The sequence below is a fragment of the Suricata suricatta genome, chromosome 9 (assembly GCF_006229205.1).
Source record: "Suricata suricatta isolate VVHF042 chromosome 9, meerkat_22Aug2017_6uvM2_HiC, whole genome shotgun sequence".
In the NCBI taxonomy this organism is placed as follows: Eukaryota; Metazoa; Chordata; class Mammalia; order Carnivora; family Herpestidae; genus Suricata; species Suricata suricatta.
This window is the reverse complement of record NC_043708.1, coordinates 85,780,126-85,804,907: the sequence shown is the minus strand read 5'-3', so window position 1 is coordinate 85,804,907 and position 24,782 is coordinate 85,780,126. Positions and strand designations below refer to the sequence as shown.

General features: G+C 37.0%; 1 pseudogene; it reads left to right on the top strand.

Moving 5' to 3' along the window:
- Positions 1-4,460: 4,460 nt before the first annotated feature.
- The window catches only part of LOC115302306, a 28,691-nt pseudogene continuing 8,369 nt past the window's right edge, over positions 4,461-24,782 (top strand).

Genomic DNA, 24,782 nt, shown 5'->3' with positions numbered 1-24,782 from the left:
CTATACATGTCTGTTGAGCTCTTGAAATTCAACTAGTCTACATTGTGGTGTACACGTTGAAAATACACACTGGATTTCAAACACATATTATAAGGAAAAAGAATCTAAAACATTTGATCAATAATTTTATATGTATTATATGTTAAAATATCTTTTGGAATATATCACTTAAGAAAATATATGATTAAAATTAATTTACCTCTTTCATTTTAATGTACCTTCTGGAAAATTAAAAAAATACATATGTGGCTCATATTATATTTCTCTTGGATAGCACTATTCTAACCCCTCCTAGAAATCTACCATTTGTAAGTACATAGTAAAATTTCTAACTGGCCTTGTAGTAAGAATTCCTGTTTAACTTTGTTAAAAATAACCAACAGGTACATGGAGAAATGTTCAATGTCACTAATCATCAAAATCAAATCAACACCACAGTAAGGTAGCATCTCAGGTGAGGTTGTGCCTGTCTGAATGGCAATTATGTATATGTTGGCAAAGTGCTAGAGAAAAGGAAACCCTTGTACATGTTGGTAGGAATGTAAATTGGCACATTGGTCATTATGGAAAACATTATGGAAGTTCCTCAAAAGATTAAAAAATTGAACTACCATTGGATCCAGCAACCCTAGTTCTGCGTATGTAGCTAAAAGAAATGAAATCACTATCTTAAAGAGATATCTGAAGCCCCCATGTTCATTATGGCATTATTCACAAGAGCCACAACATGGAAATAACCTAAGTGTCCACTGACACATGAATGGATAAAAACCTTATATGAATATAATTCAGTTATAAAGAAGAGGAGATCTTGCCATTTGTGACAACATGGATGGACCCTGAGTGCTAAGTGAAAGAAGTCAAACAAAGAAAGAGAAATAAGAGAAATATGGGATGGTCTTCTTATAAGTGGAATATAAAACGGCTGAACTCATGAAAACAATGTATGGCGGTTGCCAGAGGCGGGGGGGTTGGGGAAAATGGAAAGGTATTGGTCACAGGGCACATTTGGTTACAGCATGATAACTAGTGGTAACATTACTGTATTGGATAGTTGAAAGTTGCCAAGAGAGTAGATCCTAAATGCTTTCAACACACACACACACACACACACACACACACACACACACGTGGTTATGTGAGATGCTGGCTGTGTTAACTAACCTTATTGTGGTAATCATTTCATAATACATACATGTATCAAATTATCGCATTATACACATTAAGTCTATACAATGTTATGTCAGTTATATCTCAACAAAGCAGAATAAAACCCTACGTTTCTTGAACCTCTTTGATTGTGGAACCCATTTTCACCTAAGAACTATTTGTGATCTCCAACAACTAGTAGTTTTCAAAATCCACTTTGGAAAATATGGCATGAGGCACAAGATGTGAGAAACTTTGATCTTTTTTTTATATACAGCATCCTTCCTGATTCTTAGTAAGAAGCAGAAGGTATAGAATAGATAGGACAAATATCAATTTTGTCCAGATATCAAAAGTATCCCTTGTATCCCTGATACTAATATAAATTAGTTACTTGCATTTACAATGATTATTTTTGTCAATAAAGCTAAGTGGAATTTAAATTCCTTATTTTCAAAAGGTGTTCTCTGCCATGAACATTAACCTTCATTCAGGATTCAGCAATGTTAAGTACATACGTGAATTTAATGATATGATGGAATTAAAGAATAGATTTCTATTATCTCCATAATCATGAACATCTTGGATTATGGAATGATATCTCCAACATCCTGAATCATGGGAAAATAGTCAGAGAGTCAAGATCACAGTACAGAGGACTACAGACACTACCAAAATAAGCCCACCATCCTTTTATGCTTATCTAAAGTCTCTGATATTTGGAGGACATTATGCAAATAGTTCAAGTAATAATAATGAAAAACAGCTAATTTTGGAGCATTTTTTATACCCCAGCACTTCACTGAGCACTTTTTGGTCTCACTTCACTCAATCCTCCTCACAATAACTTCATTAGTTAGAGATGCATTCTCTCCATTTTATGCACAAGGAAATTGAGGTTCAGAAAGGTTCAGTAACTTGTTCAAAGTTTCACAGCCAATAACTTATGAGCTCTGAACCCAGAGCCTACATTACTAGGCACTATGACATATTGTAAGGTGGTATGTACTTGTATAATAAACCTCCTTCCAGGGCATATCTCCAAGGACTGAAAGAGGACAAGGAGGAAAGAGTCCTTCCAATTTATTTTTCTCCTCTGTGAAATTTATGCAGTATTTCCACAAATCTCCATGAAGTGAGTAGAAGAGGATAAAAATATTTATTTGTGAGGCACCTGGGTGGCTCAGTCAGTTGAGCGACCAACTCTTGATTTCAACTCCAGTCATGATCTCAAGGTTCATGGGATTGAGTCCAGTGTCAGGCTCCATGCTGACAGTGCAGAACCCACTTAGAACTCTCATCTCCCTCTCTCTCTGCCTCTCCCCAACTTGCACTCTCTCTCTCAAAATAAATAAATACATATTTTAAAAATATTTATTTGTAACCATTGGACATTTTCCTGGAGCCTCTCCCACTAATGTTAAACCATATCAATCTTCACAGTTTGCATTTTACCCAGATGGACTAGAGTTCCTGAAAATTAGATGAGATACCAGATTGATTTTAGAACTTGCAATAGTGTGAATATACCTTGTACTCTTTCATCTTACTGCTTTGCTAAATCCTGATCCCTTGGCTGAGGATGCCATGGCGCTTTTTTTTTTTTTTGTCCCTTTATTCAGGATAATGCCTTCCTCAAATCCCACCCAAGAGGCCACTGCTTGCAGGCATCCTTACCTGAATCATCCTCTGCCCCGAGATGGCTTAGATAAGTCACTATCACCCACCATGGGCATCCTTAACCCAATATGTATTGCTTTATTACAAAGCCTATCATACATTTCTGAAATGCAATAGTTAGAAGGTCTACTAGTGGTCATTTGTCACCTGTATATATGCTCTCTCCATCTTTAGGAAATGTTTCACTTTCTAAGACTTGGTGGAAATTAGAGCCGATTTCTCTTTCATATAGTAAATCAGCTATGCTCAGTCTCTTTGGAAGATTTGGATATATCTGGAGCACGTTTCCTTGAAAATAAAATTTCAGGGAACGTCCTCAGGATTTGGGAATGAAGTCACACCTATTTGGGAAAAGTAGTAAACTTTTTTTTTTTGAGAGAGAGAGAGAGAGAGAGACAGCATGAGCAGGAGAGGGTCAGAGAGAGAGAAGGAGACACAGAATCCAAAGACAGGTTCTAGGCTCTGAGCTGTCAGCACAGAGCCTGACGCAGGGCTCGATCCCACAAACTGCAAGATCATGACCTGAGCCAAAGTCAGACGCTTAACCAACTGAGCCACCCATACACCCAGTAAACTCTTTTTTAGAGTTACTTATTACTCTTGTAACTGAACACCTTATCATGGATTAATTGGTAACAATATGATCTGAACAATTCATTGTAAACTGGGTTTTATCTAATACACTAGCTGTAAAATCAAGCAGGCCCTTAATCACTCCATCATCAGATGGAACTGGTACATAGAAGATCTGGCTTAAGCAAGTCCTAAAAGCACAATTATTTTACATGAACATGAAGCTTTCATTTCAATGCAGCTAATCTTGCCACATAGTCAAACCTCCTTTAACCCCTACCTATGGATCAGTTCCTATAATAGTTGGCTGGGGAGGAAAACAATCCGTCCTTATTTACACATGGTGTCACAGGTTAGGTTCTCCAGACATTGACAATAGATGGAGTTTGAAATGAAGAATATTTATTAGGAATCAATACCTGGAAAAGGAAGGGAATAAAGGAACATTGAGCAGAGGAAGAAGTTAAGTGATATTGAAAGACCCATAAAACTTGTTGAACCCCAGAGAGAACTCTAGGGCATATTCTTCTGCATTGTCCTTCATTGGGCCCAAATGCCCAGGTCCTTACACTTCAACCTCAATCAGTCATTTGGTGTATGCTGCTTTGGGAATGTTATGCCCTTTGGCAAGGTGGCTTTTGCAACTGAAGCAAACCCAATAGGAGCTGACAGATGGAGCCTGTCTGATGACAGATGAGACAACTAATCCTTCCTTAAAAGACTAAAAAATCCTCCTGGTGAGGCAGAACTTTAAGTTGTATTGTTCATTTTACCTTGAAGGGAATAAGATCTGAGTTAAATCTCTTTATTCTAAGATAACCAGTTGGAATATTGGTGTCATGGAGGTTCCATGAAGCATGGATAGAAAACCTGGAATGGTATCAAAACAGGAGAACCTTGTGTTTAGGGTGAACATTTATCAAAAGTCTTCTTTGGTTTTTAATAATGAAGTTGACAAGGTGACTCTCTTTTTAAATGAATGTTAGTAAGCCTCTTTCCATAGTCATTCCAACCTTTGCTAAAATAGGCTCAAAAACAAAGTAGCCTGGGTGTCCAGGATGAAGGTTTTGCAGGAACTCAGCATTAAGAACCACACCTCTCCAAGGCTGACCTATTTACGTCATTGGTGAGTGATCAGTTAAGGAGCAGCAGGAACCAACATTGAGTGACATTTCCTCCCAATGTAGGATAATATCTCGGGGGTACCAGCCGTCCAGTTGAACTTCAGTTACACTGGATCCTATTCATCATGGAAGAAATGACAATTGGATATTTTTATCTGGCAATGGTTTTGCATTTTCTGCTCACCATGCTTAGTGCAGCATCACCATCTGAGGAATCACAGAATGCCTTATTAAACACTGCAGTGAAGTACAAACATACTTCTAACTAAGGAATGCTCACTTTGTAGGAAAAGAGGCAAAGACAATGGACGTAGAATCACATTCTTTGAAAGCGTTTGGACGTGTAAAATGATGGGCTGGTCTATTAAAGACTCAGACACTGTACCAGCAGCTGCCAGAATCCAGCTCCAGCAGGTCCAGGGCTCCATGAAGATGGATGGTGTCGGTGAAAGAGAATGAGAGAGCCTCAGTTTCTTTCTGATCACCAGGCAGGCATCTCTGCACTGACTGGAGAGTCAGTTTTATTTATGGAAAAAATGTATGGGGCCAGCACAGAAGTGGCATTTACCTTAGACATTGATTTCTGATGACAAATTCTTTGGCATGTAAACATTTCCCAGAACATAGATTGGTAGAAGACTCATGCATAATCTCTATCAATAGTGATTGATGTAGGTGACTTAGATGCTTATCATATGGGGAAGGAAGGTATCTTTAGCATTTAAATAAAAGACAATGTTTTTAGCACAGCAAAGGCAAAAGTTAGTTCTTTGTGAGCAGGGGCCAATAGCCTGTTTTCTTGAGGGGAAGAAAAACAGGTTTCTCAGGAAATGTAATATTTGATCCCATAAACACAAAAGAAGAAATTGCTACTATAAGTGCCTTCACAAGGTGCAATTAGCATTTCAGGGCCAGAATAAGGAGACAAGTCACTCCTGATACCAATCAACAAGGTGCCCTGGGTGTTGGTGCTCAAGCAAAAATAATTGAGTGGGGGGTAGACATTGGTCACCATCTGGCAGAGGGAGGCCTTTGAGTTCAGAAATGGCTTCCAGCAAGCAGAAAATTCTCTGAACTATTGCCCAAGCTATAATGCTAATTTTCCCATCACCAGAACAAACATATAGGTCTTGGAACCAAAGGTTGGAAGTGAGAGAACTTCCTGTTAGTATTAGACCTAGTGTTTAATGATCCACTTGAGAATGTTTGCTTCCTTTGCCTCATAATGTTGGTTTAGAGTTCTCAATCTCTAGTGATGGGATGTTTCCAGCAGCACACTGAACACTCATCTTGGTTTGCCGCTGCAAAATGGGAAAGCAAAGAGAATGGATAGGGCCTGTAGATTACCCCTTAATTCTCTTTCCAAGTGGTAAAGTTTAATGGAAGATAATAGCAAATTTGTAGACGAGTGCCATAAAACATCCACATCTCTCAGTGAAAACAGGTTGGTCAGAGAACCCTAACTGAGAGAGGCGGTGGCTAAAAGCAAAGGGCACACAGAACTGGTCACAAAAGAGGGGGAGTCATCACCAAGTGTTGCCTCTAAACCAGCTTCAGAGATTTAAAAACTATGGCTCTTACCCATGCCTCTTTTTTTTTCTGCATTTTATGCAATTACAATTTTTAAGTTATTTTTGCCTTTTAAAAGAATCTTCCTTTCCCCATTATCTTGTATAGCTGTGCTAGGTGGTGGTGAGCCTTCCAATCTGGTCCATACATTACAGCTACGCTTCAGACAGAACTAAAGGAACTTTTGCCAACACCAAAAATTGTGAATTTTTCTCCTCTTGGGAAGGAAGGAAGAGTGCTTGTGGTAGTATAAGAGATTTTTGCAGCATGTTACTAAAAAGGCTTTTTTTAAGTGTCAGTGTTTCTACTATAACTGATCCACATGTTTCTGGAAACCCCACATCCTGGAAAATCATTTATAAATAACTATAGGGCTTATCAGACAAAGTAGATTGAGGCAAACATTTGAGGGTTGAGGCTGCTGATCTATGGAGATAGAGGCAAAATACACAAAGAGGGGCCAGAATCACAAAGTAAGCCCCTGTTGAGCAGAGCACATGCCCAAAATAACAGGAAGGGGAGTATGAATGGGCACCACATGTATAGTACTGTGCTTTTCCACAGCTTACTCTGTTCAGCTGTGTTCGCTAATTGTCACTCGATGGCACAAAACATTTGTATACCGAGAAAAATCATAAATGGACCAATACAACTTCAGTATTATATTGACATCATTCCCTAGTCAATAAATCATGTAAGCTCATTTCTTTATAGACACACACACATATCAGAGCAGGCTGTGTGAGTAAGGAAGGAAGAATAGACATTCATTCGAGGTAACCAAATGTAGAGACATTTGTCACTGTGATTGTCCTGTATACAACACCATTCTTAAATTTGGAGAATTCCATTACAGAAGCTGCAAATGTCAGAAATTCACTTTCTTGGCTTCTCTTTCATCTAGACTTGGGCACCTAACCAAGGCTCACCAGTTTGCAGACCCATAGGGGCTTTTAAACCTAGACTATTGATGCAAAGAAACAGAGGCTAGGAGGAAGTCTTCCAGGTGATGATGTCAGCAGTTGCAATAAGACCAGGTCACCTGGAGTAGGCAGCAGCAGTGGCAGTGAAAGTGGTGGCCTCTAGTGCCTATTTCCAGATGTGTTTCCAAGGCAAGCTGCAGGCAGGGGCCGATGCTTGTGCCTGTAGCATAGACACTTTCACTGCATCTATTGTGGTGTCATTTTGGACATTGTTTCTGACTATTTAATCTTAAATCTGATTCTTTCACTTTCTGGGTGATTTTTTGAGCTACTTCATGCCCTTTAATGAAATTCTTTACCTGCTTAACTGAGAGAGCATAACATCTGTAGCTTGTAACCAATAGCCCTGACAGTCACAGTCAACTAGACTGTGCACAATTTAAGAAGGACGCTGCCTCTTAGCACTGAATCTGGAGTGCATAACCCTGGACCTGGAAGGCAGGAAGTGCTCCTAAATGCTGCTTGTTCTGTGAATAAATGAAGAGATGTGGTTACGAGGAATATATTTGCCCTAAAAGCAATGAGATACAAGTAATTAAAATAGTAACAAATGTATTAAAACTAGAATAGCATTAAGATACTAATATGATGTTAATAGTAAATATTATAATTATTACAATATAAAAATTATAAATGGGAGTAATAAATATTATATATGGGACTACTGCCATTTTATTTTAGATAATCATTTCATGTTAGACTTGTATTAAGGAAAGAACACTTTGATATCTATTCAGTTGTGTTTTTTCCCCCTGCCTGGCACTAAGATAGTTGCCCTCATTATGTGCTCAGCTGCCTACTGTTTCCTGCTGCCTACATTGGAAATTCTTAATAATTATTCAAATTATTCAGTCTATAACCTCCATCAACTGAAGAACAGTGACTCACTCCAAAGTGTATAGCATTTAGTACAAAACATAGCATCAAAAGTCCTTAATACTTTAACTTTGCTTCTGAGATTTTCAGAAAGGTAGAACAACTTTAAAAAAAAAATACAGGGATTCATGATAATAACAGAATGAAAAGGAAGTAAAGAAATTATTTTATAAATTATTGAGAGTTGATATTTACACTCAGGATTTCCTTATCTTTTAAGTGTCATGACTGGTAATTAAGCAAACTTCATCCTATATATCTCTAATGGCTCCGGCAGCCCTTCCTCAGTATTCCAATCAGTAAAACTTAGATGCACATTAAGAAGCCAGCTTTTCAGATATGTAGCCCTGAAGAGGTCAAGGTAAGAAGACAAGGTTAATAGGGAATGTGATGGAGTTGGGCTACAGGATGTATGCTGACCTGCTCTTTTGCTCTGTAGTCAACAGCAAATGCCTAGATTGCCATTGATTAGCTTTTTTTTTTTTTTTTCACAAAAAGGAAGTTGTTATTATTGGTACTGCTTTAATCTTGACAGCAGACAACAGGGAAATTATACATATTAGCAACAGACTTTCCTCTAACTTATTTCTTTCCCCTCAAAAAAAAAGGTAAAAGTGATGTAAAGGAGGAAATACATATATAAATACAATATTCATTTTAGGTTTGGATTCAAAATTTGGGCATCACTTTGTTCCCACCAGCCTAGGCTGACAGGTGCTTTAGTTAAGCAATTTCCCAGGCCTCATTCTACATGTAAATGTCTTAGATGGCTATCTATCTATGAAAAATAAAGATACAAATGCAGAAAAAGGCCTACTGTCTCTGCAAATGGCTGACGATTTTCTACTGTTCTTTTCCTTTTAAAATGTTCTTATAGAGCCAATTTCCATGCATTAACCTGGGAGAGCTATTACATTTGAACAGGCTCCATGCTGGCAAACTGCATTTTGGAGTCACCAAGGGTCTCCTGATGCTTTATTATCAGCTGACTAAATTAGTCTCCTTGCCTATGGTTTTACACTTCGATTGGTGGATGCATTACCTCATACTCTTGAACTCTAGGAGTGTTACAGACTCTGAGGAATAACACAGGGCTCATACGAGCAGTGAAATAGGCTTCAGGGTCCACTTATACAGAATCTTCTGTGAGGATGTTTCCTGGGTTTTGCTTGGTTCTTCAGATATGAAGGAATCTCAAGGAGGTGAATTAGTTTGAAATTCTTCCTAGAAATCCAAGATCCAAACTCTAGCCTCTGTGTGCTTTGCTTCTAATGCTTTCCACCTGCAGTTGTCTTCGGAGGGCAAGCTTTGGGCTACTGGAGCAGCTTTGCCTGCGGTTGCAGAGAATCAGAAGTCCCCAGCATGTTATACTGCCAACACCTCCCTTCTGGAAGGAGCCAACAGCCAGTGATTGATAGATGTGAGAGGATGACATCGGTTCTGGAGCCAAAACACACTTGAAGTATCATTTGTACTTCAGAGCCCGCATAAGCTCAAACTGAGGCTTGAACCCTTATTTGGCTTTTTCCTCTTCCTTGTCCTGCTTCCCCTACTCCGCATTCTTCTCTGAGAACATTTTTTAATAAACCACTTGCTCAGGAATCCTTGTCACAGGGCTTGCTTCTGAAGAATCTGACCCAATACACCTTATTGAGAAGTCAGGACCTGCTTCTGCCTGAAGGAGAGATAGTATTGGATTTGGAAGTGAAGACAGAGAAGTAGCCCCATCTCAAGAGGAAATTGTTCACTATCAGAATGAATAAATGAGAAAAGGACAAGGCTGGCATTTGGCACTGGCATAGTGATGTGTTGGAGTACAGTGAAGGAGAATGTTATGGCTGGATTAAAATATTACATAAGGAAAGGGAGGAGGTGTTCCTTCTCTTCAATTCATCTTTACGCTCCTTGTAAGAGTGGGCTTTTGAAAAACAAAATTCCCCTGCCCAGTAATCATGATATAGTTTGTTTTTTCCCTCCCAGAAAACCTGAGCGGTAAAATCATAAGTATTCCAGTTTAAAGATGTGCAAAATTAATCATTTTAGGAGATAGGAGAGAATTTCTTTCTGGCCCTTACTGCAATGTGGATTGCTCTCTACAGATGGACAGAGTGGTTGGGTCAAAGGGATTCTAGAGGATCTGGGTGGCGCAAAGAAAGATAGGCTCTGGTAGAATAAGGCCTTCCTTCCCTGCTCCAGCCAGACCACTTTGTTCTCTACGATTCTTTGGGAGTTATTTTGTCTGCCACTAAGAGAGTGAATCTGTGCTGCTTTCTTTTGGGTGTTCCTTGGTGCCTCGTCTACTACTTTGCACACAGAATGAAAACATTTTTCCCAAATGATGTTGAACTTGGGCAAATTAAAACTCTGTAGATTTCCATCAAGTAAATACCTGAGAGGGAATATTTAAAAAAAAAAGTGAAATTAAAAAAAGGAATTGTTTAATCCTTAGCATGGCATGCAAAGACCTTCATAATATGGCCCCACACTGCCTGTCAAGCTTTCTGCTGTTCTCCTCCATGTTTGTAACTGGTTAGTCCTTTCACTGATCTCCTTACCATTATTTGAACACATTATACTATTTCACACTCTCATGCTTTGTTCTGCTGCTCCTTGAAATGTCCTTCTACTTTTTCTCTGTCCAATAAACTTTGCTCATATTTCAACATCTAACTCAAGGGCCACATTCTTCATAAACTTATCCTACATTTTCAGGAAGTTTATCATTTTTGTCTCTGTTTTGATCATCCTTGGAATATACCTTTAGTATAGTGCTGAGACTATTAACTTTAAATGCAAACAGGTCCATGGGATTGCAGAGAGATGTGTTTGTTTCCTCTTTGTTTCTTCTCCCCACTGCAGTGCTTGGCATACCCCTAGCTCTCCATAAATATCTATGGATTTTGAAATGAGTTGAATAAATTTGGATTAATAAGGAAAAAACAAATCCCAAAAACTCTTGGATGATAAACTGACTTGAATTGTAGCTTAAATATAGGGTGGAACATTTTGAATTATTTGAGAAAGGGAATGAAAAACTTTTAAATGTCTGGGAGATAATAAAACCATCACTATTTATTTGCTCTCACCTCCTGCCTCTCCTAACACCCAGCTGGGCTCTGCATTGGTTTTCAGCAGCATGAGCCAAGTGAGAGAATGCCCAAACTGGTCACTATCATTGCAATTAGTTTGTACATTTCTTATTTCATATATTCACCAACGTATTTGAGAAGAAAAGTGGTTTCCTAAGAGCCTAATGGTCAAGAACAAGGAACTTAAAACTGAGAGATTTAGATTAAAATAACCTACATTACCAGTTATAACCATGTGACTTCGGCAAGTTATTTTTCATTCATGAAATAAGGCACTGACCTCATACAGCTGTTGTAAAGAAGAGTGCTCTGACTCAAAAATTAGGTATTATGAATAGTAATATTATTGAGATTTTCTCTGACTCCCTTTCATTAGGGAGTTTCCGCCCCCAGGATCCCCCATTCAAAATGTGCCAGCATTAAGTTATTCCGTAGATGGTTAAGAGGAGAATGGAAATTCCAGATTGAGGGACCAGCCATGTGAAGGCATAAGAGCATATGGCTGAGTACCATGGCTGTTTTCTGATCCTATCCTCACCCATCTTCTCACAACTGAAGCACTGGCTAACTCCTCAATCTCAATATCTCTTTGAAATATTATGGGCTTTCTGAGCATTGCTTAGCTATAAGGATAATCTCAAGACACTGATTAGTTTTCAACTTCCCTTCTTCTTTCTCCTGCATAGACCTGGGGCCATAGGTCCTCAGCCTCCCTTAGGCAGCAACATCTCTGCTGAAGCTCTTTGTGACTTAGGTAACATCTAGGCACTTGTGACCACCATAGGATCATAGGTATTCCTTTTAAAGACTATAATCTCAGTACATAGTCTCATCTCTTCTTTTTTAATGTTGAATATCTAGGGGCGCCTGTGTGGCTCAGTCAGTTAAGTGAGTGTTGAGTATCTACAAAGACTAATACTACAAAACATAGCCAGGAGTTTGCAAATGTGAGGGAATCTCTTGATTCAAACCACTTTCTGCTAAAGTGAGCAATAGGGGCCCCAGGTTCTCCCTTGAGGTTTATCTGTTTCTCAAGTTCTTTTGCATTAGGAAAGAATGCTTAAAATTTTAGGTTCCTCTCTCCCTCTTTTCATATGTTTTCCATTAAACTAATGCTAAAGCTCTTGAGTGAAAGAAGTCTTTTTCTTGTTCCTGAGGCTCTCCTTTGTTTTATGCAAAATTTGTTTTCTATAAAAGCCCAGCAACATGGTAGGGTGGTTTCACCTACTTCTGATCATAGAATTCACTTGTGATCATGGAGGTCCATATCGTTAATTGCTTCAACTCTTCTTCAGCATGCCCATCCTATACCATAGGGCTTGCACTTATCATTCTTAAAGAGGCCAACTTTACCTCCTACACTCCCCATCTGGGATCTCCAACTTCTCCTTGAGCACCACTGATGGCAACTCACACTCTTCAGTTAATCACCCCTCTAGACACTCATTTCCTAATTCATTCTCTCTCTCTCTCTCTCACACACACACATACACACACCCCTACACCTTCAATACAAACACTGACCCCCTGTATACCATATGTTTCCCATTCTATCATAAGTATAGAGCAAAATTCATAACACTTTTTTATGCATACAAAAAATATCTATATCACTTGGGGTGATAAGAAATGCATATTCAAAATCCATAGGGTTTATAGGGGTACATATAGAAAGTTGTATTATAATGCATATTCAGCATTTCACCAAAAATGTAATCATTAGATATTTCTATATCTAGCCCCAAAGTCCCTCAGGTGCCATGAGTACTTCTTCTCTGTCTCACAATAGCTTCCATTGCTCCCTTGACCATAGTCCTGTGCACCTTCCTTCCTTCCTGCCTCTCTAATAGCACGTCTCATTTCTCATGCATATGTTTTCATCTTCCAAACATGCATCCTCAGGTCCTCTTTTAATCAGACCTTTAAGTTTGCAAGAGGTTCTATGCTTATTAGGATTGCCCTACCTTAGAAAATAGGTAAGGAATTATAGTAGCATATTACTATTTAAAATTACTATTTTCCAATAACACAAAGTAGATGAATATGATTTTAGTGCACATGCAGATACACTAGGGTAAGGTAACAAGAGATTCAGGGACTTTATGTCAAAAAAAAATCCCTGAGTTGGGTTTTTTTATTCCTCTCAATTTCTACAACTTTCTCCAAATTTCCCCAGCTGATTTGGTTATTTCCACCTAGAAGTACTACATAATATTCAATGGAAATATGCCTAAAACTGAATTTACCTTCTTTACCCAGTCAGCTCTCATGATCAACTCTATTTATAACAACTTCTATTTAACTTAGTCATTCAGGCTTGAAAGTTGACAATAATCTTTGGTTCATATCTATTCTTTATTATATCTGACCTATCACTGGTTAGTTATTCTTCTTAAATTTCTCTCAGTATGAAGTCCTTTCCACATTCCCCATTCTGGACTATTCAAAATCAACACGTTCTGCCTGAGAATTATAAACCCTATTAATGAGTCTACCATCCTCCAGTGCTAATTCTTGCTACCCATCATTGACAAATAACGCTTCCTAAAAGATCAGTTTCTTGAATGTCATTTTTTTGTTCAAAAATCTCCAGTGGTTCCCCAGTGCCTACTTGTTGAACAAGTAAGAATAACTAGTATCACTAATTATTCTCCTATGCCTCTGATTCAAACAAGAAATAGGAGTGGAAGTAGTTTTGGTTTATCACAGGCACCTAGAGGTATCATAATGTTGCTAACATAATCAACTGTCTTCTAGAAGTAATTGGCCAAACAAAAAGATAAAGAAAAAAGAAGTATGGGAGGGAGAGGAAAAAGCAGAGGAAAGAGAAGAAAAGAAAGAGAAGGAAGAAAGGTGGGAGAAAAAAGAAACGATAGAAAGGGAATAGATGAGTAGGAACTCACCTAAGAATAATACATAATTTCTTCTTCCAGATTGCTTCCTTCTTTTCAACATCTGATTTCTCTTTTCCTGTAAGGCTATTTCCTAATTTAAAAAAAAAAAAAAAAAAAGGTTTGTTCTAAGTCCAGGAAAAAAAAGTAAAACACATGAAACTAAAAAAAAAAAAAAAAAAAAAAAAACACACACACATGATTTGCCTTGATTTTTATACTTTCGTACAAGATATTAAACCAAGATAGCTGTCTATTCCAATTTTCCAATTTAGAAAAGGGAAATAGAAAAATATCTTTGTGGCTTTCTCTCATAAAAGTCAGAACATCCTGTGTATTTGAACCTTGCATTGCTCAGATGTGGTGCTTAAAATTTTTCTTCTTTTAAGATTTGTTTCTGCCACCTTTGCTTATGTGTTGATTAGTATGCCAAAGAGAATTTTGAGGCTGAGAAACAGTAATTTATGTTTAAGGTGCTTTACTGGCACAAGATATAGAAAATAAACAGCTTTAAAACTGTCAAGCAAGTTTCTCAATTAATGTATGCTTTTAAGAGTGAATACAGAGGTCAAACTGAGAGAATGAAATTAAGGATCAAAGTATCCTTCAACCAAAAATAATTTTGTTTTAAAGAGGAAGAAATAACAAGTAATAGCTGCTTCTAATTTTAATATTGAGCTTGAATCTTTAAGTCACCCTGTAGAAAATCCATTGGGAAGTAGACCCTAATGTGAAGGAGTTGAGTTAAGGTCTTTTAATTAAATTTAAAGATTTTTCTACCCATGGGAAAGGGCATAATTAGCTGTTTTCTAATGCATTTGACCTGAAGATGCTTGAATCAGCAGATAATTGAACGTATTAAAAGAAGTCACAAATTCTAATTATGAGACTTAGTGATTGGAGTAGGAGAAAAAAAAAGAAGTGATTCATTATTTATTCAAGAGAATTTATACAAATGTAGAAATGTAGAAGAGGGTAGAGAAACAGGCAATTACCAACTGTCTCAAGTCCAAGACTGTGTCTCTTCACATGGTGACTCTTAGGAGGAGAATTGAGAATTGGGCAGTTCAGGACTGGAGTCTATTTTGTTATTTCCACACAAGATCTCAATCTGAATGCTAAATAAATCACAACTTATAGAGTGAAGTGCTCACAGCAGTAGAATGTACCAGCTGGACTGATGCCTGCATCACAGATTAACTCTGATATATTGGGCTTTGGTATGTTGCTGTAATGCTTCTGAGGGCACATGCATCCAAAACTATAGGCTAACAAGCTGTGCTCAGATGGAGTCCTACTGAATAAGTACTTGGGTCGTATGGTGCTTTCAAAATTTGAGTAAGGCATGGTCTCCTTTAAAGGAAAACAAGTGTTATTAACTCCAAGTGGGAAGTTATTTTATTATTATATTACCTACATCCTGATACATGTTAAAGCTATGAATTTAAATATATATTTTTACACTTACTAATTTGGGTACAATTTAAAAAACAAAACCGTCTATAAAATAAAAACAATGAACCAGCAACAGTCAAATTAACAGAGATTAGTGTGATGGATAATATTGTTTTTCTAAAATGAATCTCCACTCAAAACCCAGATATGATATTGACTGTCAGGACACATATTCTATTGAGTTTGTTATGCCTAAACTTTGTGTATCTTGTGGTGATTTAATTCTCCATCACTCTTCTTTATTTGAATGAATGCAAAACTGATCTTCCTCTTGTATGCCATGAAGGTATTTGGCTTTCATTGGCATTAATAAATCATTTAAGGATTAAGTCAACCATTTATCTCACTTACTGGTCATGTCTAATTACTGTAGTATTATCAATCTGAATGAAACTAAAACAAACATAAATTCAGATGCTAAATATATTGTGTAGTATGCTGTATTATTGTGCACTCTTAGCAGATAGAGAAAATATTATTTTCTTGCATAAAATATTTCAGGTTAGGTTAAAGCCATCAGATATGCATGAATATGGTTAAGAAGTTTGAAAGTAGCAAAGCACATCTCCCTGGAATGAGAAATATGGCTCAAAATAAAAAATAAATAATAGCAATAATGATCATGATGATGATATTTGATACATACTATTGTCTATCAGGTATCAGTTACTGGATAGTCATTATCTATTTTAATCTTCACAGCAACCTAATGAGATAGTTATATTTTCATCATTTTATAGAAAGGGTAATTGATACCCAAAAGCACACAGTGAGTAGTGATAGAAGTAGGATTTTTGTTTTGTTTTGTTTTGTTTTTAATTTTTTTAAATACTTTATTGTCAAATTGGTTTCCATATAACAACCAGTGCTCTTCCACACAAGTGCCCTCCTCAATTACCACCACCTCTTTTCTCCCTCCCCTTCCCCCTTCAATCCTCAGTTCGCTTTTAGTATTTAATAGTCTCTCAGGTTTTGTGTCCCTCTCTCTCCCCGCAACTCTCTTTCCCTCTTCTCCTCCCCCTTGCCCTCCATTAGGTTTCTCCTGTTCTCCTGTTAGACCTATGAGTTCAAACATACAGTATCTGTCCTTCTCTGCCTGACTTATTTCACTTAGCATGACACCCTCAAGGTCCATCCACTTTGCTACAAATGGCCATATTTCATTCTTTTTCATTGCCATGTAGTACTCCATTGTGTATATATACCACATCTTCTTGATCCACTCATCAGGTGATGGACATTTAGGCTCTTTCCATGATTTGGCTATTGTTGACAGTGCTGCTATGAACATTGGGGTGCATGTGCCCCTATGCATTAGCACTTCTGTATCCCTTGGGTAAATCCCTAGCAGTGCTATTGCTAAGTCATAAGGGAGTTCTATGGATAGTTTTTTGAGGAACCTCCACACTGTTTTCCAGAGTGGCTGCACCAGTTTACATTCCCACCAACAGTGTAAGAGGGTGCCCATCTCTCTACACCCTTGCCAGCAACTATAGTCTCTTGATTTGTTCATTTTAGCCACTCTGACTGGCGTGAGGTGGTATCTCAGTGTGGTTTTGATTTGTGTTTCCCTGATGATGAGTGATGTTATGCATCGTTTCATGTGCCTGTTGGCCATCTGGATGTCCTCTTTGGAGAAGTGTCTGTTCATGTCTTCTGCCCATTTCTTCACTGGGTTATTTGGTTTTTGGGTGTGGAGTTTGGTGAGTTCTTTGTAGATTTTGGATAATAGCCTTTTATCTGATATGTCATTTGCAACTGTCTTTTCCCATTCTGTCGGTTGCCTATGAGTTTTCTTGATTGTTTCCTTTGCAGTGCAGAAGCTTTTTATCTTGATGAAGTCCCAGTTGTTCATTTTTCTTTCATTTCCCTTGCCTTTGGGGATGTGTCGAGTAGGAAATTGCTGCGGTTGATGTCAAGAAGGTTATTTCCTACTTTCTCCTTGGGGGTTTTGATGGTTTCCTGTCTCACATTGAGGTCCTTCAGCCATTTTGAGTTTATTTCTGTGTATGGCGTGAGAAAGTGGTCTAGTTTCATTCTTCTGCATGTTGCTGTCCAGTTCCCCCAGCACCACCTGCTAAAGAGGCAGTCTTTTTTCCATTGGATACTCTTTCCTGCTTTGTCAAAAATTAATTGGCCATACATTTGTGGGCCCAGTTCTGGGTTCTCTATTCTATTCCATTGGTCTGTGTGCATAAAAAGAGAACTACAGACCAATATCCTTGATGAATTCAGATGCAAAAATACTTAACAAGATACTGGCAAATCGAATTCAACAGCATATAAAAATAATTATCCATCATAATCAAATGGGATTCATTCCTGGGTTCCAGGGCTGGCTCAATATTTGCAAATCCATCAATGAGAAGTAGGATTTTAACACAGGCAAAATAATTATAAAATGTGTTTATATTTCTACATAAAACACTTGTTATTTGAATTGTACATTTTTTATTATTAACAAATGTAACTTGAGCACTTACAATATATTGGATGGCCTGGGATGCCAAGTTAAGTAATTCATACTATAAAGTGTTTAATAAAATATATACACACAGACACAGACACACACACACACACATATATACATACACACATACATACATATATAATTAAAATCATTAATAATAATATATAGCATTATAAGTTTAATAATAGTATGATGGTTAATTATATGTGTCACATTTACTAGGTCACAGGGTACCCAGATATTTGGTCAAATGATATTCTGAATGTTTCTGTGAATTGAAGAACAGATTAAAATCTTAAAAGCTATCAGGATTACCCATAAGAATATTTGCTGAGTTCGACTGCTGTGTGGGAGTCTGGTTAGCTGTGCCCAGTTTTCTAGAGGAGTTAGTGAAATGTGCTGCTTACGGCATGGTGCTTGGCATTCTTGAAAAATCCCACTGGTCCATCCCTTAAGATATTTATCATATCTGGAAGCCTATTGTGCAGAAAGCTAAAGAACTTGGATGAGAGTCTCTGAAAGAAAGACCTACATTCCTAAAATGTCTTCTGGACTGAAAGACATATTGGAAAGATTCTTAATACATATCCCATGAGGGACATGCCTAGAGAAGAGGATGAACAAGAATTAGACTGGGTCTTTCTAATCCTGCAACCAAGTTTTGACCCAGCGTAATTTCTTGTTGAATTGAGATGATCTACCCCTCATCCTATATGTGGAACACAGGAAGGGAGAAACTATCACTGGTACTGTATTGCAGCCACAGATTCTCTAAGCTCTTTAGTACACAATGTCCAGCACACAATGTTTTTTTAAATTACAAATGAGAATAGACTAGGAAATATCATAGAAAAACAAGACAAATAACATCAAAAACATCATAAACAGATCGACATATTATCTGGATACTGGAGTTAACACAAAATGACATGAGAATAGCTATGATTCATATGTTCAAAAAAAGAGGACAAAGTGCACCTAAATGAAAGGATCAAGCGTCTCAACAGAAATTGGCACTCATAAAACTAACTGAATGGATATTATGGAACTTAAAAAATTTTTATATATACCTGAAAGTCATAACTATATTAGAGGAGTTTAACAGGAGATTGCAGCCAGCAGGTGTAGTAAAATGGAAAATATTGGACAAATAAAATAGACACATGAGAACATAGCAAAGGCACTTCTAGGTTGAGTCCCAGAAGGAAAAAAAAAAAAGGGGAAAGAATGAGGCAGAAGCAATATTTGAAGAGACAGGCAGTGGCTGACTATTTTCTAAACCTGATAAAAGACCTCAACCCAAGGAATTCCAGTGAGGAAAAACAGAATTCAAAGAAGGAAAAACACAAAGGAAACCTCATCCAGGCACATCATAGTAACAATGCAGAATATCAAGGACAAAAGGAAGTCCTAAGAAGTGACAGGAATTAAAACAAACCTTACTTTAAAAGTAATAACTATAAAAATGGCAACTAAATTCTCAACAGAACTGATGCACACCAGAAACAATAGAATAACGTTTCTAGTTGCTAAAAGAAAATAGCTGCCAACTTAAAATTCTGTATCCAATAAAAATTTGTTTCCAAGAAATAAAGGTAAAAGAAAGCCATTTTCAGATGGAAATCCAAGAGTTTATTTTTTTTTTTTTGCTAAAAGAAACTAAAAGGAGATCTAAAGGGAATTCTTAAAACAAATAGAAATTCATCCCAGTAAAACCTTGACAAGGAAGAAGACAAAGAAAAATAGTATCAGTTCATTTTAATAGAATATTAACTATACAAAATTACAATATCTTTTTCAGTTAAAACACAGCTAGAAGTAAAATACTAAACAAAAACTACTTAAAAGGCAAGAGGGAATAAATTGAGCTTAAAGGTCCTAAGGTTCAAGCAGTATCTAGATTGCGATAAAAGGAATAATTTGTTTTAGACTTTAATAAATCAAGAATGAATCATTATATTTTGAATATCTACCAGTATGATATAAAACTAGTTTGTGAACAGCAGTAAAAATGCTGTTACCAAGTATTTTATTATTTTAATATAATTGAGAAAATACCATTGGTAGTAGGTATACAAGGGCCCACACAGATGCCTACTGGGCATTAGCTTATCAATTATGTACCTGAAAAGAATAAAATATAAAAAGTCATGGAAGTTGTAGTATATATCATTGGAAATTATCTCTAAACCATAAGGTGTAATGAGATTTTTATGATGTTTTTAGCAATCTGGGAACAAAAGCTCCTCCTCCTTTCAATATGAAGTCAACTTTCAATACTCAACTTGCATATGCACATTCAAGGATTCATAAAGAAAACAGAGTACTTCTGGTAGTCAGGATCCCAAATACATAATGAAAGTAATAAATATAAAATTTTATAAAAGGCAGTATGCCATGCTAGAATTATCAGGGAAATCTGCAAGAACCAGGTGGAATCCAATGTAGGCCCTGGAATATGAAAAACACATTTCATTTCTTGACAAAAATGTACTATGAAGAAGTGAACAAAATGCATGTCTTATAATCTTTGGCTAGAAAAGGAAAATGACATCTAATACTAATAATAAAGATCTAAATTTGAAAATTATCTACCTTGCTCACAGCAGTATTAGTTCTTGAAAATGGGGAACTGGAAAGAATGAATGACATGTGACTGAAGCTAATCTTGTTTGGAAAAGACACCTTCTTAATGTTTCTCACTTTATACTTTGCCACAAGTAGAGGACACAAGTTGGGAAATCTACAGGGATATTTTCTCCTGAAAAGCAAGAACATAAGAGAATTGAATACCAATTTGCCCAGCTAAATGTTTAAAAGAGTGAAAAAATAAACTGTGCAGAAGCATTCAAGTATCAGAGCTGTCTTCATAAAATGGCTTTTTATTTTAATAAAATTTTAATTTTATTATTTTAAATGGTTATTATTAATGTTGATGATTAATAAGAAGGTAGGGGCATCTGGGTGGCTACGTCAGTTAAGCATCCGGCTTAGGCTCAGATCATGATCTTACAGTCTGTGGGTTTGAGCCCTGCATCAGGCTCTGTGCTGACAGCTAGCTCAGAGCCTGGAGCCTGTTTCAGATTCTGTATCTCCCTCTCTCTCTGACCCTCCCCTGCTTGCACTGTCTCTTTCTGTCTCCCAAAAATAAATAAAAAACATTGAAAAAAATTTTTAAATAAGAAGGCATATAATTCTACTTAGGTATCTTTATTTTGTCTAGTCTTATCCTTAGAGCACTATCATTATTTATTATAGATTGGTTCATGGTTCTAATATGTTGTTTTCACGCACAATTTTTTGTTGTACAGTGAAACCTTGGACTGTGAGTAACTTGTTCTGTGAGTATTCTGAAAGATGAGCAAACATTTCTAATAAATTTTAACTTGATTGACAAGCGATGTCTTGCAATACAAGTAACACATCACATTGAATGTCACATGATCACAACTGAGCCAGTGGTTCTTGACATTTGCTTTGGTATACAAGTGCTTTGGATTACAAACATGTTCCCATAAGGAATTAGGCTTGCAAACCAAGGTTTTACCGTATTTATGAAAATTGTAAATGAGAGGAAGCTCGTGTTCTAACACCAGTCTCAGTTAACCATGGCTGTAACCATATTCATTCATTTGAACCATAAATTCATTATACAAGATCACTACGCAGTTGTTAATTTATCTAGATTGCAGAAATAGTTTGTGGAGAGAAAAATGATTATATTTGTTTGCTTGGAAAACCCCCAAATATGAGGAAATATCCATTATCCTTAATAATACATTGCAAATGCACATGATATTGTAAGTAGTAGGTGAGTACCCAAGGCCGCCATGGCTTATGGGACTGGGGAAATAAATCTAGAGGTAAGATGTGCATTGTTCAATCGGATCCTCTAGGGAATATATAACAAGTCCAGCATAATTATGCAGTAAGACTTGGAGTGGCAGCTATGCAATAACTAGCACTTCCATTTTCAACATTTGGCTGTCTTTAAACCCAACTTTCTCTTATACCAAATGTCTGAGAGTCTCTAAAAAAATGTTTAGCATATTTTAAACACAGTAACTTTACAAATACTTGATAATTTTAACTAAAGTATAAACTTCAGATATACTTTGGAACTCCATGAAAACAGTTTTGCTCCCGAAACAAATCCTTCGTGGCTCTGAATCCCTAATTATATCTGGTTTTGTTTTAGATCTTAACTAAATTTTTAAAAAACACTTTCATCATGTTTGAAGTGAATTAATGAAATTTACACAAACAGTCTTCTCTGAGGCATTGCTAACCAATCACCAAGGACTGCACATGAGACGTTTCTTAGAAGTGGCATGACAGCACATCATTTTAAATTTGGTTACTCCCAGAGAGTCTAAAGGAACATTATCAAAAGATATGGCTCAATGATTATGCAGCCTCAAGAAACTGAATAATTAAGTTATGATTTAACCCAATAATATCATTGTCCTAATTTTCTATATATTGTTCAGTTTTCTTTCTACATGGAAGATATAAGGTGCTTGAAACAAATCTGAAGCAGTCTTCTCTAGAGCATACCGTCCCAGACCACACACCCCAATGCCCCCATTCCACCCAAATTCAGTACTTATTCCAATAAGGTGAATCCAATATGCTGACATCCCTCATTAAAAAAAAATCCTATAACTAAAGATCAATAAGCACATATGATAAATTACAAGATAGCAAAATAATAATGCAGGGGTCACATTTTTAGAGTAAGTTATGGACATTTTTAATATCAATACTCTTAGTTTTTTTTGCTAGCCTTGTACATTATTGGATGGTTGATTTATGGCTACTGTGTTAACCCTAAGAGTCCTGAAAATTCTTTAAGAATTGGCACTTAGAACTCAATCAGTGATACATGGAGTATCAGACAAACATAATGTTACTAGAGGAATGGACTTCAAATATCAGGTGAAGAAACAGTAAAACTAAGTTCATATTGAACCAATGGGCAGCTTCCATAGGGTTTGTATGTTGCTTTTACCCAAGCCCTAGATTGTCCCTAAAGTCTACCTGGGGGGGAGTTCAGGAGACCCAATTGCCAAAGTTATAGAAATGTGCCCAAGAAGAGTTAGGCAGTTGCAGGAACCAAATCAATCAATTCTCCCCACTTTCAGCTGATCCCATCCTCACCCCTTAGCCAGATGTCTTTCATTGTGCTCAATCTCTTAGGTGAGAGTAGCAATAAGCTATAACTGCATGGCAGAAACAAAATTATTAATTATGAATAAAGGTTCACAGCCTCACGTTCCTTCTTGCCTCCAGTTAGGAAAAATCCTGGTATTGCCTATTTAGCATTTCCTTCTCCTCTGATTTTAATCACAGAGGTGAAGGAATATATTAAGAAGAATGTTATGAATGTAAATAATGGAGGGGTGCCTGGGTGGCTCAGTCGATTAAGCAGCTGCCTTTAGCTCAGGTCAGGATCTCAGAGTTGTGGGCTCAGGCCCCATGTTGGGCTCTGTGTGGACAGCTCAGATTCTGTCTCCCTTTCTCTCTGCCTCTCCCCCATTCACCCTCTGACTCTCTCTTTTTAAAAAATAAATAAACATATTAAAAAATTTTTAAATAATATTAGTAATGGAAGAAGGTTTTGGAGAGGTTGGGCAGGTTGTAGAAGTAGAGAAGAAAATAAGGACTAGGGTATGGAGACATGCAGCACTAGGGATAAAGGACTGGATGTTCTTTTAAGTTCTGCAAAAGAGGAAGCAAGAAGGGGCCACTAGAACTGTATCAAATTACTTTTGGTCATTGACTATGCTTTCTTGAATATGACACCTCACCAGGACTGGAATTTTCAGGCATAGCCCATAGCATTAGTGAAACAATGGGTGAGAAGGATTGGAGCAGGGCCTGAATATACGCCTGATCAACAACCACAGGATTGGCTGGAGCCCATGAGGACTACTGAGGAGGAATAGATTAGCTGGGGAAAAGAACAAATATCATCAAAGACAAATCCATGATTGTGACCAGTATTCAGAAATTGTTCAGTTTTACATTTGGAGTGGGACAAGGATTACCCAAAATTTTTCTACATTTTCCCCCTTTTATACATTACTGAAATCATGGTGTACCTTAAAAATAATACATAGCTTAATGTCACTTTTTCTTTGTAAGGCTTGACTCAATGGTGAATCATAATCTATCATAAGTTCCATGAACCCAAGAGAACTATTTTTATCATGATCATTTTATTATTAACTATCCAGCACAATCTGTTGTACACTATTGTGTATTGTGTACAAAGCTGTAAGCTAAGTGCTCAATAAGTATTTATTGAGTGATGAGTAGTGTCTCAGAGTTGAAGAAAGTGATCAAATGGGGAAAAAATAGCTATTTTTTCCTAGAAATTTTTACTTTTAATGTGTGCCATGTGGGATAAATCTGTTATAAATGTTACTGCATTTGTCAGTACCCCTACATTATAGATATCATTGTGCTAATTTCAGAGGTAAGGAAACCGAGTCTCAGAAAGGCTAAGAAATTTGGTGAACGTTCCAAATTAGGAAATAAATGGTGCTGCTTTCAAACCCATGTTTAGGGACTTAAAATACAAAGTCTTAGCATTGTACTATGTTGTTTCAAGAGAAAATTTCCGTAGACCAAACTGAATGAAAATTTGAAGGAGGAAGGAAACAGAAGCAGAATCCAGGAACAGGGTCTGGACGGAAGGGTTATAGAGTTGTAGAGCAATGAGAAAACATGAGATCACATGAGGGGCTTTCCCTGCTCCAAGATAAAGACCAGATGAAATGGGCCTGTGACTACTAAGAAAATCTGCCTTGTCTTCATTTATCCATGTAATACTTAATTCTAGATTCCTTATGAAGAATGTACAGTTCCATTGCCCCAAGTTTCATATCTGTGTAACCCAGCAACTTGAATGTATCACA